Here is a 10819-nt window from a genome sequence, read left to right as displayed (position 1 = left end):
AGCCATGACCCAGCACCCCCAAGATGAGAGCTTGACAGCATGGTGTGGGCAGGCCTGTGGCCTCATCTGGGGAGGGTGCTGGAATGTTAGTGTGTAGTGAGGAATAAACTAGACAACTTAGATTAAATGCTTGCTGTGTTTGGATATGGTCTGTCCCCAAGACTTCATGTGCCAGAAACCTGGTCCCCAGTACAGTGATGTGAGAAGTGGTGGGATTCTTAAGAGGTGGGGCTTAGTGGGAGGTATGTGGGTCATTGGGGTGCTGCCTTCTAAAAAAATTAGGTACTTCTTGAGGGACCCCTGAGCTAGTTCTCACAAGAGTAAGTTGTTATAAAACCTGAGCCTGACCCCTGGATTGTTCTCTGCCTTATCTTCCTGTCTTATCATGTGATCTCTCTCTTTCTCATACTCCTGCCATGAGGTCCTCACCAGAACTGAGCACATGCCAACACCATGTCTTGTGAGTTAAGTAAATCTTTTTTCCTCTATAAACTTACACAGCTGCATGTATTTTATTATAGTAATGGAAAACAGACTAATGCAGAACTTTAGCATCTAAGCAGGTGCTTAATGAGGGCAACACTTTTATTCAAGCAAGAAGTCTACCTTCTATCTCCCAGGTCTGTGCATCGCCACCTGAGTTCATGTCCCTTCTGATGAATTGATGGGGGTGGGTTTCTCTGAGGGCAGGTCTGGCTTATTCTGGGAGCTGCAGAAAGAGAGAAATGGAATGATTCGAGCGTGGAGGTAAACTGAGGAGAAAGAGAGCCCCCAGCCTGGCCTTGCCTTGCCCCTCATTCCTCTTCAACCAAAGGCCTCTAACCTTTCCCTGAATCACAGGCTGCATCTCTCAGCCTTGGTACTTATGTGCCTTGGCTCTTGTAGTTCCCTTCCTAAAATGTCACCACTGTACCAGCTCCTTAATCTGGTAAGTTAGAAGGCTTACTTAGAGGTTCAACTCAAATGTGACCTCTTCTTTGTTTCTGCTTTCTCTGTTCCAAAGCAATATTCCTCTGGTGTTTTACACATACTCTTTGACAACAAATTGTGTTGGGATTTCCCTTTCCATTTGTCCCTTTACTTCTAGACTGTAAGCCCTCAAGGGCAGTCATTGGGTCTGAATCATCCCCAGTGTCTGTCACAGCACTGGCTACAAATAAGAAGCATATAACAATTTGTTCAATAAACAAATGAATGGATGATGATGAGTTGATTCTGTTGCAAGAACCTCAGTCTTCACCTTTCAAAGAAGAGAATCAGCCTGACACAGGGGTTAACAGCACAGCCTTTGTAATCCAGATTTTTCTTTTTCTATTAAATTTGCTTGATTTGGGGTGAATTAATCTCTATAAGCTTTACTTTATATGTTTGTACAATTGGGATTGATAGGATCCATCTCATACAGTGAAAGTATTTATCTTATATTGTTATCAAATGAATCAATGCCTATAAAGTATTTGGCATCATGTCTAATACATAATAAATCCCCCAAAATTCCCCAGCATGACTTGCCAAGCCCTAGTCAAGCCATATACATTACAGAAATTTTTAAATTAAATTTAATTTTTTTCCAGTGTGTACTTTCCAAATTCTCCCATGTGAATGTATATTATTATCTGTTTTTTTTTTTTTTTTTGCATATGAAGTGTCTCTGAAAGACTCTTGCTTTGAAGGCTTGGTTTCTAAAGCAGCAGAGTTCAGAGGCGGGGTTTTGGAGAAGTGATTAGATCATGAGGGCTCTGATGGCATCGGTAGATTAATCCATTGATAGATTAATGGACTGCTGGGGGGTGGTGGACACTGTAGGCAAGTAGGGCATGGTTAGAGGAAGGCGGTCACTAGGGGCATGTCCTTGGGTACTATATCTTGTGCTTGTGCTTGGGCCGTCTCCCTTTATCCCTCTCCTTCCTAGCTGCCATGAACTGAGTAGCTTTCCTCTGCCAAGCTTTTCTGTCATGATGCTTCTACCTTGGAGCCAGTCAACCATGGAGGGAAACCATGAGTCAAAATAAAACTTTCCCCCTCTAGGTTATTTTTCTCTGTTATTTGCCACAGCCACAAAACAAACAAATGATGACAACAACACAACTAACAGACTAGTATAACCCAGAAAATATGCATGTACTTGCTGTTAATCTCTGCCCAGCAGAACTGATGCTTTGGACTTGAATTGTAGGCCATCAGAAGCCTAAATGCACCCGGCTCCTTTTTAGATGAATTTCTTTTGTGAGTGACCAGCAAGAAGTTGAAAATGCACTGAAAGATTACTATCCGAGAGCAAAATTACAAGGCAAACAGAACAGATGCTGATAAAATAAGAACTGACAGCAGGCTCCACCTGGGCCACTCACTCTATCTCTTCATGTCTGTCCCTTTCTTTAATCTTCACTGCAGTCTTTTGAGGTAAGTGATCTTATCCCCATTTCCAGCTGATTTGTATGGAGATTGAGCAACTTCAAGTCATGCAGTCAAATCATAAGCAGGAGCCAGTCTGCTGACTGTAAAGCTTCTAAACTCTGTAAGTTCTTCTACAGATTCCTCTCAAACCAGTGTATTTGACTTAAAATCAATTATACCACAGAGCCATAGTAACAAGAACTATATGGTACTGGTATAAAGTCAAATTATAGACCAGCAGTACAGAATAGAAGACACAGAGGCCAAACCCACAGATAGAGTCATCTGAGTCTTGACAAAGGTGCCAAAAACATACACTGGAGAAAACACAGCCTTTTATACAAATGGTGCTGCGAAAACAGGTTATCCATATATATAAGCATATATATGGATATATATATTCCAGACCCTTATCTCTAACTCTGCACAAAAATTAACTCAAAATGGATCAAAGACCTAGAAATTAGACCAGAAACTATGCAACTCCTAGAAGAAAACAGGTCAATACTCTAGCATATAGGTACAGGCAAAGACTTTCTCAAAAGGACCCCCCAAAGCTCAGGAAATAATGCCAAGAGTTAAACAGGATGGCATCAAATTAAAAAGCCTCTGAACAGCAAAGGAAACAAGTAATAAGGTAAAGAAATAACCTACAGAATGGGAGAAAAATCCCTGCTAGCTACTCTTCTGACAGAGGATTAATATCTAGAATACATAAGAAACTCAAAAAGTTTTACACTAAAAAAGCAAACAACACTATTAATAGATGGCAAATGAACTAAACAGACACTTCTCAAAAGAAGAAATGCAAATGGCTAACAAATATATGAAAAATGTTCAACATCATTAGCAATTGGGGAAATATAAATCAGAACTACAGAGATTTCATCTCACTCCAGTCAGTAAGGTAGACATCAAGAATATGAGAAATAAAAATGCTGGAGACGGTATGGAGAAAAAGGAACACTTTTTTATTGTTGATGGGGTTGTAAACTAGGACAATGATTATGAAAATCAACATGGAGATTCCTAGAAAGACTAGGAATGTAACCACCCTGTGACCCTGCTATACCACTCCTCAGTATTTATCCTAGAGAGCTTTAGATATTTGCTGAGGCTTAAGATCTAGAAACTAGTCAATTAAAAAACAACTCATGCACACAAAAAAAGAATTAAAGTCATCACACTACTGTCATACACACACACCTATGTTTATAGCAGCACAAGTCACAACAGCCCAACCAGGGAACCAGCCTAGCTGTCCATTGACAGATGAGTGGACACAGATAATGTGGTATATATACACAACGGAGTTTTATTGAACCATAAAGAAAAATGAAATCATGTCATTTGTAGAAAAATTGATGGAACTTGAGATCATTATTTAAAGTGAAATAAGCCAAATTCAGAAGGTCAAGGGTCATGTTTCTCCTGTATGTGGTAGCTACATAGAAGGAAAGGAAAAGAATGTGGAGCTGGGTGGGGATGGGACAGATCTCATGGAAAGGGACCAGGGGGAAGGAGGAGGGGGGAGGGAAAGGGGAAATCCTGGGAAGTGATATTGGCCAAATTATGTTTTTATACTGTGTTCATGTTCAAATATGTTATGAATCCCAGCATTATGGGATGCACCAATAAAATTTTAAATTTTTTTTAAAGAAAAAACAACTAGTGTCTTGAAAGAAAGTTGTTCTTAAATATGTGTTCTTAAATAATTAGAAAACTATGGTGCCCTTTCCCTCTTAGAAAATTCAGACTTAAATCATTAGTGGGCAAGGAATGTAGATGTCTGGAGTTGTAGCTTGGCATGGGGAGTGCGACCCAAGATGAGCTAGTGGTCACTCAGCCATCACTGCAACTCTGCCAGGTAGAGGCAGCAATGGATGGAGGATTTTAAAAAATATTTTAATTTTTAATTTTTAGTTATACATGACAGTAGAATGTATTATAGCAGAATATACATACATAAAGTATAACTTATTCTATTTAGGTTCCCAGTTTTGTGGTCGTACATGATATGGAGCTCCCCTGGTCATGTATACAAATACAAGGCTAGGACAGTTATATCCATTAATTCTACTGTCTTTCCTATTCCCCTCCTCACTCCCTTCCCTTCATTTCCCTTTGTCTAGTCCAGTGAATTTCTATTATTCTCCTCCCAAGTCTCCCTTGTTTTGGGTTAGCATCCACGAATCAGAGAGCCTTTAGTTTTTTGAGATTGACTTATTTTACTTAGCATGATATTTTCTAGTTCCATCCATTTATGGGCAAATGCCATAATTTAATTCATCTTTATGGTTGAGTAATATTCCACTGTCTATACATACCACATTTTCTTTATCTATTTATGTGTTGAAGAACACCTAGGTTGTTTCCCTAGGTTGGCTATTGTGAGCTAAGCTGCTATAAACATAGATATGGCTGAGTCACTATAGTATACTGTTTTAAGTCCTTTGGGCATAAACCAAGGAGTGGGATAACTGGATCAAATTGTGATTGGTGGTTCCATGGATGGACGATTTTTATTTCATATATTTCTGTACTCTCTGAATTTCTCTCTATCTCTCTCTCTCTCTCTCTCTCTCTCTCTCTCTCTCTCTCTCTCTCTCTTTCTCTCTGTGTGTGAATGTCATGAATAGCTTACCTCATTTCTTTTTCTTGTTTTTGTTTTTGTTTTTTTTAATTGTAAACAAATGGGATACATGTTGTTTCTCTGTTTGTACATGGAGTAAAGGCATTCCATTTATGTAATCATAAATTTAGATAGGGTAATGTTTGATTCATTCTGTTATTTTTTCCCTTCCCCCCACCCCTCCCACCCCTCTTTTCCCTCTATACAGTCCTTCCTTTCTCCATTCTTGCCACCCTCCATAACCCTAACCCTAAACCTAACCCTAACCCTAACACTAACCCCTCCCACCCCCCTTTATGTGTCATCATCTGCTTATCAGAGATCATTCGTCCTTTGGTTTTTTTAGATTGGCTTATCACACTTAGCACGATATTCTCCAATTTCATCCATTTGCCTGCAAATGCCATAGTTTTATCATTCTTTATGGCTGAGTAATATTCCATTGTATATAAATATACCACAGTTTCTTTATCCATTCATCAATTGAAGGGCATCTAGGTTGGTTCCACAATCTGATTATTGTGAACTGAGCAGCTATGAACATTGATGTGGCTGCATCTCTGTAGTATGCTGATTTTAAGTCCTTTGGGTATAGGCCAAGGAGTGGGATAGGTGGATCAAATGGTGGTTCCATTCCAAGCTTTCTGAGGAATCTCCATACTGCTTTCCATAGTGGCTGCACTAATTTGCAACTCCACCAGCAATGTATGAGTGTACCTTTTGCCCCACATCCTCACCGACACCTATTGTTGCTTGTGTTCTTGATAATCGCCATTCTAATTGGGGTGAGATGAAATCTTAGGGTAGTTTTGATTTGCACTTCTCTTATTACTAGAGATATTGAACATTTTTTCATATATCTGTTCATTGCTTGTATATCTTCTTCTGTGAAGTGTCTGCTCATTTCCTTAGCCCATTTGTTGATTGGATTATTTGTATTCTTCGTGTAGAGTTTTTTGAGTTCTTTATATATTCTGGAAATTAGCGCTCTATCTGAAGTACGAGTGGAAAAGATTTTCTCCCACTCTGTAGGCTCTCTCTTCACATTACTGATAGTTTCCTTTGCTGAGAGAAAGCTTTTTAGTTTGAATCTATCCCAATTGTTGATTCTTGCTTTTATTTCTTGTGCTATGGGAGTCCTGTTAAGGAAGTCTGATCCAAAGCCAACAAGTTGAAGATTTGGACCTACTTTTTCTTCTATAAGATGAAAGGTCTCTGGTCTGATCCCGAGGACCTTGATCCATTTTGAGTTGAGTTTTGTGCAGGGTGAGGGATAGGGCTTTAATTTCATTCTGTTGCATATGGATTTCCAGTTTTCCCAGCATCATTTGTTGAAGAGGCTATCTTTTCTCCATTGCATATTTTTGGCCCCTTTGTCTAGTATGAGAAAATTGTATTTATTTGGGTTTGTGTCCATGTCCCCTATTCTGTACCATTGATCTACCTGTCTATTTTGGTACCAATACCATGCTGTTTTTGTTACTATTGCTTTGTAATAGCGTTGAAGATCTGGTATTGCGATACCCCCTGCTTCGCTCTTTCTACTGAGGATTGCTTTAGCTATTCTGGGTTTTTTATTCTTCCAGATGAATTTCATAATTGCTTGCTCTATTTCTGCAAGGTACATCATTGGGATTTTAATTGGAATTGCATTGAATCTGTACAGCACTTTTGGTAGTATGGCCATTTTGACAATATTAATTCTACCTATCCAAGAACATGGGAGATCTTTCCATTTTCTAAGGTTTTCTTTAATTTCTTTCTTTAGTGTTCTGCAGTTCTCATTGTAGAGGTATTTCACCTCTTTTGTGAGATTGATTCCCAAGTATTTTATTTTTTTCGATGCTATTGTGTATGGGGTAGTTTTCCTAACTTCTCTTTCTGAGGATTCATCACTTATGTATAAAAATGAATTGGATTTATGAGCATTGATCTTGTAACCTGCTACTTTACTGAATTCACTTATGAGTTCTAAAAGTTTTCTGGTGGAATTTCCTGCTTCCTCTAAATATATAATCATGTCATCAGCAAACAGGGATAGTTTGAGTTATTTTTTTCCTATTCGTATCCCTTTAATTTCTTTGGTTTGTCTAATTGCTCTGGCTAGAGTTTCAAGGACGATGTTGAATAGAAGTGGTGAAAGAGGGGATCCCTGCCTTGTTCCAGTTTTTCAGGGGAATGCTTTCAGTTTTTCACTGTGTAGAATGATATTGGCCATGGGCTTAGCGTAGATGGCCTTTACAATGTTAAGGAATGTTCCCACTGTTCCTATTTTTTCTAGTGTTTTGAGCATTAAGGGATGCTGTATTATATCGAATGCTTTTTCTGCATCTATCAAAATAATCATGTAATTCTCAACTTTAAGTCTATTGATATGGTGAATGACATTTATTGATTTCCAGATGTTGAACCAACCTTGCATCCCCGGGATAAAACCCACTTGATCGTGGTGCACTATCTTTTTAATATATTTTTGTATGCGGTTTGCTAAAATTTTGTTGAGAATTTTTGTGTTGATGTTCATTAAGGATATTGTTCTGAAATTTTCTTTCCTCGATGTGTCTCTGTCTGGTTTAGGTATCAGGGTGATATTGGCTTCATACAATGAGTTTGGGAGGGTTCGCTCCTCTTCTATTTCATGGAATACTTTGAGGAGTATTGGAATGAGCTCTTCTTTAAAGGTTTTGTAGAACTCGACTGAGATCCCGTCTGGTCCCGGACTTTCTTTGTTGGTAAACTTTTGATGACCTCTTGTATTTCATTGATTGAAATTGATTTATTTAAGTTGTGTATGTCCTCCTCGTTCAGTTTAGGTAATTCATATGTTTCTAAAAACTTGTTAATGTCTTCGAGGTTTTCTGTTTTGTTGGAATATAGATTTTCAAAATAGCTTCTAATTATGTTTTGTATTTCACTCATGTCTGTAGTGATATTTCCTTGTTCATTCCGAATTTTAGTAATTTGAGTTTTCTCTCTCCTTCTCTTTGTTAGTGTGGCTAAGGGTTTATCAATTTTGTTTATGTTTTCAAAGAACCAACTATTTATTTTGTTAATTTTTCCGATTGTTTCTTTTGTTTCAATTTCGTTGATTTCAGCTCTGATTTTAACTATTTCCTGTCTTCTACTACTTTTGGTGTTGGTCTGCTCTTCTTTTTCTAGGGCTTTGAGCTGTAGTGTTAAGTCATTTATTTGTTGATTTTTACTTCTTTTATTGAATGCGCTCCATGAAATAAATCTTCCTCTAAGTACTGTTTTCATAGTGTTCCAGATATTTTGATATATGTCTTTGTTCTCGTTTACTTCTAAGGATTTTTTTTTCCTCCTGATATTTTCTGTTATTCATTCATCATATAATAGCATATTATGTAATCTCCAGGTATTGGAGAAGTTTCTGTTTTTTATTCTGTCATTTATTTCTAATTTCAATCCATTATGATCTGATAAAGTACAAGGTAGTATCTCTACTTCTTGTATTTGCTAACAGTAGCTTTGTGGCATAAAATATGGTCTATTTTAGAGAAGGATCTATGTGATGCTGAGAAGAAAGTGTATTCGTTCTTTGTTGGATGGTATATTCTATATATGTCGGTTAAGTCTAAATTATTGATTGTGTTATTGAGATCTATGGTTTCTTTATTCAATTTTTGTTTGGAAGATCTATCCAGTGGCGAGAGAGGTGTGTTAAAATCGCCTAGTATTATTGTGTTGTGGTCTATTTGATTTCTGGAATTGAGAAGGATTTGTTTGACATACATAGATGAGCTACCGTTTGGGGCATAGATATTTATAATTGTTATGTCTTGCTGATTTATGCTTCCCTTAAGCAGTATGTAATGTCCTTCTTTATCCCTTCTGACTAGTTTTGGTTTGAAGTCCACATTATCTGAAATGAGGATGGATACTCCAGCTTTTTTGCTGTGTCCGTGTGCATGGTATGTTTTTTCCCATCCTTTCACCTTTAGTCTGTGGGTTCTCTTTCTATGAGATGAGTCTCTTGAAGGCAGCATATTGTTGGATTTTCTTTTTAATTCAATCTGCCAGTCTATGTCTTTTGATTGATGAGTTCAGGCCATTAACATTCAGGGTTATTATTGTGATATGAATTATATTCCCGGTCATTTGAGTCATTTTTGTTTTTTGACATAATTTGGTTTCTCCTTTATTTGGCTATTCCTTAGGCTAGTTCCTCCCGTTGCTGATTTGTGTTGTTGTTTTTCATCTCTTCCTCATGGAATATTTTGCTGAGAATGTTCTGTAATCCCGGCTTTCTTTTTATAAATTCTTATAGCTTTTGTTTATCATAGAAGGATTTTATTTCGTCGTCAAATCTGAAAGTAAGTTTTGCTGGGTATAAGATTCTTGGTTGGCATCCGTTTTCTTTCAGGGCTTGGTAAATGTTGTTCCAGGCCCTTCTTGCTTTTAGGGTCTGGATTGAGAAATCTGCTGATATTCTTATTGGTTTCCCCCTCAATGTAATTTGATTCTTTTCTCTCGCAGACTTTAAAATTCTGTCTTTATTTTGTATGTTAGGTATTTTCATAATAATGTGCCTTGGTGTGGGTCTGTTGTAATTTTGTATATTTGGAGTCCTATAAGCCTCTTGTACCTGGTTTTCCATTTCATTCTTCAGATTTGGGAAATTTTCTGATATTATTTCATTGAATAGATTGTTCATTCCTTTGGTTTGTTTCTCTAAGGCCTTGCTCAATCCCAATAATTCTTAAATTTGGCCTTTTCATGATATCCCATAATTCTTGTAGATTCTGTTCATGATTTCTTACCATCTTCTCTGTTTGGTCAACTTTGTTTTCAAGATTAAATATTTTTTCTTCAATGTCTGGGGTTTTGTCTTCCAGGTGTTCTATCCTATTGGTTATGCTTTCTATGGAGTTTTTAACTTGGTTTATTGTTTCCTTCATTTCAAGGATTTCTGTTTGTTTGTTTTTTTTTCAGTATCTCTAATCTTTATTGAAATGATCTCTTGCTTCCCGTATTTGCTCTTTTAACTGTTGATTGGTGTGATCATTTAATGCCTGCATTTGCTCTTTCATCTCCTCCTTCAACGCCTGCATTTGCTCTTTCATCTCCTCGTTTGCTTCCCTGATTGTTTTAATTATGTACATTCTGAACTCCCTTTCTGACATTTCTTCTGCTGTGCTGTCATTGGGTTTTATTGATATAGTATCTAGGTTTGTTTGGGACATTTTCTTCCCTTGTTTTCTCATATTGGTGAGATATCAGTGGGTCGCTGAGATATTGCAGATTTCCTCTATTGGCTTATAGTGTCCCTGTAGATTTCCAGTATATCACCTCCCAGCCTTCAGTAGCCTGAAGTCGTGGAGGAACTTGATAATGCAGTGCTTCTGAAGAAAGCTGCCCATAGCACACTACTGGGTCCAGGGCTGGGGGCTGGTTCTGCGTGGAAAGGCTCTCACTTGGTGGTCCTGCTCCTAGAAGCTGGCTATAGACAGTGCCTACTCCCTCCTAAGGGAGCCAGGCTGCTCAGGGAAAGCCTTTCCCTATCCTGCCTTGGTCCTAGAAGCTACCTGCGGGCCAGGGCCCACCGCTGGGTTCAGGGCTTGGGTTGGCTCTGTGTGGAAAAGTTCTCACTGGGTGGCCTGTTCCTAGAAGCTGGCTGTGAACCCCGCCTGCCACCTCTGGGTCCAGGGCTTGGGGTTGGCTCTGTGTGGAAAAGCTCTCACTGGGCAGCCTGCTCCTAGAAGCTGGCTGTGGATCTTGCCTGCCCCTGGAGGGAGCAGTGCTGCTTGAGGAAGTCTCTCACTGCCCTGC

Source organism: Sciurus carolinensis, chromosome 11 (genome assembly GCF_902686445.1).
Source record: "Sciurus carolinensis chromosome 11, mSciCar1.2, whole genome shotgun sequence".
Lineage (NCBI taxonomy): Eukaryota > Metazoa > Chordata > Mammalia > Rodentia > Sciuridae > Sciurus > Sciurus carolinensis.
The sequence above is the reverse complement of the archived record's forward strand: the minus strand, read 5'-3'. Positions refer to the sequence as shown.